We start from the raw sequence: 6,012 nt of genomic DNA, 5'->3' as shown, positions 1-6,012 counted from the left end.
AATTCTGTGCTTACAAATTTGTGGCAACAGTTTGGGGAAGGCCCTTTCCTGATTCAACATGACAATGCTCCCGTGCACAAAGCAAGGTACTTACAGAAATGGTTTGTTGAGATCGGTGTGGAAAAACTTGACTGGCCTGCACAGAGCCCTGACCTCAACCCCATTAAACACCTTTGGGTTGAATTGGAACGCTGACTGCAAACCAGGCCTAATCGCCCAACATCAGTGTCCTGGAATCCGCCAAACAAAGATTTGTCCGTCAGACTTCTAGATGGTGAAGTGTGATGTATCACTCCAGAAAATGCRTTTCCATTGCTCCAGAGTCCAATGGTGGCAAACTTTACATCACTCCAGCCGACGCTTGGCATTGCTCATGTTGATCTTAGGCTTGTGTGCGGCTGCTCGGCCATGGAAACCCATTTAATGATGCTCCCGATGAACAATTATTGTGCTGACGTTGCTTCCAGAGGCAGTTTGGGAGTGCCACATTGAAAGTCATTGAGCTCTTAACTAAGGCCATTCTACTGCCAATGTTTGTCTATGGAGATTGCATGGCTGTGTGCTCGATTTTATACACCTGTCAGCAACAGGTGTGGCCGAAATAGCCGAATCCACCAATTTGAAGGGTTGTCCACATACTTTTGTATATATAGTGTATGTTATCTTATTTTGTCTTCTAAAAATTACAATAGGCCTTGTACCATGGCAAATACTGATTTGATGCTTGGATGCTTGCCATTCTCTTTATATATATGTATATATATGTTCAAAAGTTTGGGGTCACTTAAAAATGTCCTTGTTTTTGAAAGAAAAGCACATTTTTCGTCCATTAAAATAACATCAAATTGATCAGAAATACAGTGTAGACATTGTTAACGTTGTAAGTGACTATTGTAGCTGGAAACGGCAGATTTTTTTATGGAACATCTACATAGACACACAGAGGCCCATTATCAGCAACCATCACTCCTGTATTCCAATGGCGCGTTGTGTTAGCTAATCCATGTTTATAATTTTAAAAGGCTAATTGATCATTAGAAAACCCTTTTGCAATTATGTTAGCACAGCTGGAAACAGTTGTTCTGATTAAAGAAGCAATAAAACTGGCCTTCTTTAGACTAGTTGAGTATCTGGAGCATCAGCATTTGTGGGTTTGATTACAGGCTCAAAATGGCCAGAAACAAAGAACTTTCTTCTGAAACTAGTCAGTCTATTCTTGTTCTGAGAAATTAAGGCTATTCCATGCGAGAAATTGCCAAGAAACTGAAGATCTCGTACAACGCTGTGTATTACTCCCTTCACGGAAGAGCGCAAACTGGCTTTAACCAGAATGGAAAGAGGAGTGGGAGGCCCCGGTGCACAACTGAGCAAGAGGTGTGGTGGTTAATTTCTTTACAATCAAATGAGGAGAGACAAACTTATCACACAAGTCAGAGTAATACTTAAACTAAATCTTTATTCACTTAATTAATAAAGGATCAGGTCAATACAACACACACATATAAAGTGAATCGATTGAGTGCTCTACGATAATGATGGCTGGTCGACGAATCACCCTCAGATGAGTCATTGAGAGCCCCGAGACAAAAGTACAAAGGTCTTTTATAGCCAAGATACACCCCTTTCAGTCTACATGACGAACAACAGATGTATGGAATGGGTCACAAGGTTAAGATTTGTATGAAATATACTTATAATTCACAGTAGACAGTATCTGCTGTAAAAACAGTTATCTTTGTGTAGAGACTAAGGTCTGGCCCTGGGGTCATCTCTCCCTGGTACCTTATACAACAGAAACATTAACTCATGCTCTGGAATGCGGTCTCTTTAGGTTTTATCACCCAAAGGACATCGTAAATCTCCTGTCACAGTCATCTCCCAGAGGCCCACTTTCAGTTCACACAGACACAATAGAGTTATAAGAACCCTCTATTCTGTTGCATAAAACAACCATTTGATGCAATAAAAGTATTATAACGTAATCTTGCAATTTTGCTCACAGAAGACAAGTACTTTAAAGTGTCTAGTTTGAGAAACAGACGCCTTACAAGTCCTCGACTGTCAGCTTCATTAAATAGTATCCGCAAAACACCAGTCTCAACGTCAACAGTGAAGAGGCGACTCTGGGATGCTGGCCTTCTAGGCAGAGTTGCAAAGAAAAAGCCATATCTCAGACTGGCCAATAAAAATAAAAGATTAAGATGGGCAAAAGAACACAAACACTGGAGAGAGGAACTCTGCCTAGAATGCCAGCAAAGTATTCACACCCCTTTACTTTTCCCACATTGTGTTACTGCCTGAATTTAAAATGGATTACATTTAGATTTTGGCCTACACACCATACCCCAAAATGTCAAGGTGAAATTATGTTTTTAGAAATTTTAACAAATTAATAAAAAATGAAAAGCTGAAATATCTTGAGTCAATAACTATTCAACCCCTTTGTTATGGCAAGCTTAAATAAGTTCAGGAGTAAAATGTTGCTTAAGTCACATAAATTTGCATGGATTATGTGTGCAATAAAAGTTTTTAACATGATTTTTGAATGACTACCCAATCTCTGTACCCCACACACAATTATCTGTAAGGTCCCTCTGCAGTCAAGCAATGAATTTCAAGCACAGATTTAACAACAAAGACAAGGGAGGTTTTCCAATGCCTCGCAAATAAGGGCACCTATTAGTAGACATTGAATATCCTTTGAGCATAGTGAAGTAATTAAAAATGCTTTGGATGGTGTAGTAATACATCCAGTCAATCACTACAAATATACAGGGTTCTTTTCTAACTCAGTTACCAGTGAAGAAGGATACTGCTCGGGGATTCCACCTTGAGACCAATGGTGATTTTAAACAGTTACAGAGTTTAATGGCTGTGATATGAGAAAACTGAGGATGGATCAACAACATTGTAGTTACTCCACAATACTAATCTAAATGATAGTGAAAAGAAGGAAGCCTGTACTGTCAACGCCCTGGCTTAGTATTCTTTGTTTTCTTTATTATTTTAGTTAGGTCAGGGTGTGACATGGGGAATGTTTGTGTTTTGTCGGTTTTGGTGGTTATATGGTAAAGGGGGTGTTGGGTGTAGTGTATGGGTTTGTGTTGAGTGTATGTGTCTAGCTGTGTCTATGTTGGGTGTAGTTGTCTAGGAAAGTCTATGGTTGCCTGAATGGGTTCCCAATTAGAGACAGCTGATTTCTGTTGTCTCTGATTGGGAGCCATATTTAAGGTAGCCATAGGCTTTCGTTTGGTGTGGGTAATTGTCTATGTTATACGTTTGTAGCCTGTATGTGCACTACGTTCATAGCTTCACGGTCGTTCATTGTTTTTGTTAGTTTGTATAGTGTTTTGTGTCGTGTTCATCTTCGTGGTGTTAATAAAAAGGAAGATGGCTTATTTTCCAAATGCTGCGTTTTGGTCCGTCAATCCCCCACACGATCGTGACATGTACAGAATAAAACATATCCCTAAACAAGCATGCTGTTAGCATTAAGGCACTAAAGTAATACTGCAAAAAATGTGGCAAAGAAATTAACTTTTGTCTTGAATACAAAGAGTTATGTTTGGTACAAATACAACACAACACATCACTGAGTACCACTTTTCATATTTTTAAGCATAGTGGTGGTTGCGTCATGTTATGGGTATGCTTCTCATCGGCCAGGACTAGGGAGTTTTTTGTTGTTGTTGATAAAAATGAACTAAATAGAGCTGCATGTAAGCACAGACAAAATCCTAGAGGAAAACCTGGTTCAGTCTGGTGAAGGAGAATAAGACGTGGGAGGAGGCTCTGGAGTACTTTAAGGAGAACGATACTGACCTGGTCAGCCTGCTCTCTGAGACTAAGCTGGATCTGGCCTGTGAGGACAGCCAGGAGGCCCAGAAGGACCACTTGTATACGGGCCTGCGGTACCTGGCTGGCAGCTGGCAGTGGGTGAATGGACTCTGACATTGCTCRTCCTAATATGTATATATTTATTAATTCCATTATTTAACTTTTAGATTTGTGTGTATTGTTGTGTTTTGTTAGATACTACTTCACTGTTGGAGCTAGGAACATAAGCATTTCGCTACACCCGCAAAAACATCTGCTAAATTGCGACCAATAACATTTGATTTGGTTGAATGGTGACCCCCTGGAGTTCGAGGCCTGGTTCCAGGGACAGGCCCCAATGTTCAGCCTGGAACCTCCACTGTGGGGCCCTGTCATGGGAGGGAAGATGCTGGGAGAACAGAGACTGTGAGGAAAGGCTCAACTTCTTCTGCTACTGAGACAGAGAGATTTTTTTAAACTTTGATTTGTTTTTTAGTTATTTCTACTGTAGTCCCGAAGAAGGTAGATGGCATTGCAGGTGATGGTAATAATATTACATGAGAGAGAGAGAGATGACAGTGAGTCTCTAGATCTGATTAAAGATGCACTTAGAAAATCATACAAATGTAATTTCTGTTTATCTGTATATTGATATATTATCATATTTTTTTGTTCTGATGTTGTTGAAAAAATATGAGTAGACCTTTTACCATGGCGAATAATGATTGGTTGATTGTCATTAGCTATCTTTATAAACCATTATTAAATATTATTTTCTCAATACATGTTTTGTGTTAGAGTGAAATCTATTTTCAGTGCAAATGTATCTCTGTTTGAAATGGCTGTCAACCTAGCCCCTACCTGAAAGACACTTGTGGAGATCCAGTGGAAAGGGGTTGATTTAGGATTGGGTGAAATGTTTAAAGACATAGACTACACTGAGTGTACAAAACATTAGGAACACCTTTCTTATATTGCACCGCTTTTGCCCTCAGAACAGCCACAATTAGTCAGGGCATGGACTCTACAAGGTGTCGAAAGCTTTCCACAGGGATGCTGGCCCATGTTGACACCAATGTTTCCCACAGTTGTGTCAAGTTGGCTGGATGTTCTTTGGGTGGTGGACCATTCTTGATACCCACAGGAAACATTTGAGTGTGAAAAACCCAGTAGCATTGCAGTTTTTGGCACACTCAAACCGTGGCGCCTGGCACCTACTACCATACCCTGTTCAAAGGCACTTAAATATTTTGTCTTGATCTTTCACCCTCTGAATTACACATATACACAATCCATGTATCAATTGTCTCAAGGCTTAAAAATCCTTCTTTAATCTGTCTCCTCCCCTTCATCTACACTGATTGATGTGGATTTAACAAGTGACATCAATAAGGGATCATAGCTTTCACCTGGATTCACCTGGTCAGTCTATGTCATGGAAAGAGCAGGTGTTCCTAATGTTTTGAACACTCAGTGTATGTCTTCTCTATGCAATGTTCAAACACATCCCCAGASAGGTTTAACACATGTAGATGATCCAAATTACAAGGCTTTAAGACAATAGAGGTTGGTCATCCTTAGTAATAGGAGAGTAGAGTTAAAGGTGCAGTCAACTGTTATTCTCTGTCAAAAGTGCTGCACCTGACACACAGATCACCATAGCGTATTACCACATGTTCCTAATGCTTTGTACACTCACTGTATATCTGTAAAATGGAGTAGTAGTGTCCCTCTATTTGCTAAATGTCAAACACTTCTTTAAAAGACTCCACTGGCTGCAGTCTCTTTGTTACATAAAGCTGGTGTCTGTAGGACCCTGAGCGATGGGTCCATGAATGTCACAGCACAATATCCACGGCTCCCCCTATAGGCAGTGTGTGTGTGTGTGTCAGTGTGTGATTCTGTGTGATTAACATGAATATCACAGCAGAAACTCTGCTGTTACCTCTAAAGACAGCAGGATGCAGTGATGAGAGGGGGAATGTGCCGGGGTGGTGGGGGTGATAGGGGGAGCACCTGTTGAGTTACATAACTATGAGTGACATAACCCGAAGTCTGAACATATCAATGTTGTTGCCTCAGTTGATTCAAAAAGAAAGTGACATTTTCAAGTGGACTAAAAGGGAGCCATTCATTTCAATGTATAGAATAGTGCATACTTACTCAAGTGATGATCCCACTGTAAAAACCTACAGT

Source organism: Salvelinus sp. IW2-2015, linkage group LG2, assembly GCF_002910315.2.
Source record: "Salvelinus sp. IW2-2015 linkage group LG2, ASM291031v2, whole genome shotgun sequence".
NCBI lineage: Eukaryota > Metazoa > Chordata > Actinopteri > Salmoniformes > Salmonidae > Salvelinus > Salvelinus sp. IW2-2015.
This window is presented reverse-complemented; position numbering follows the sequence as displayed.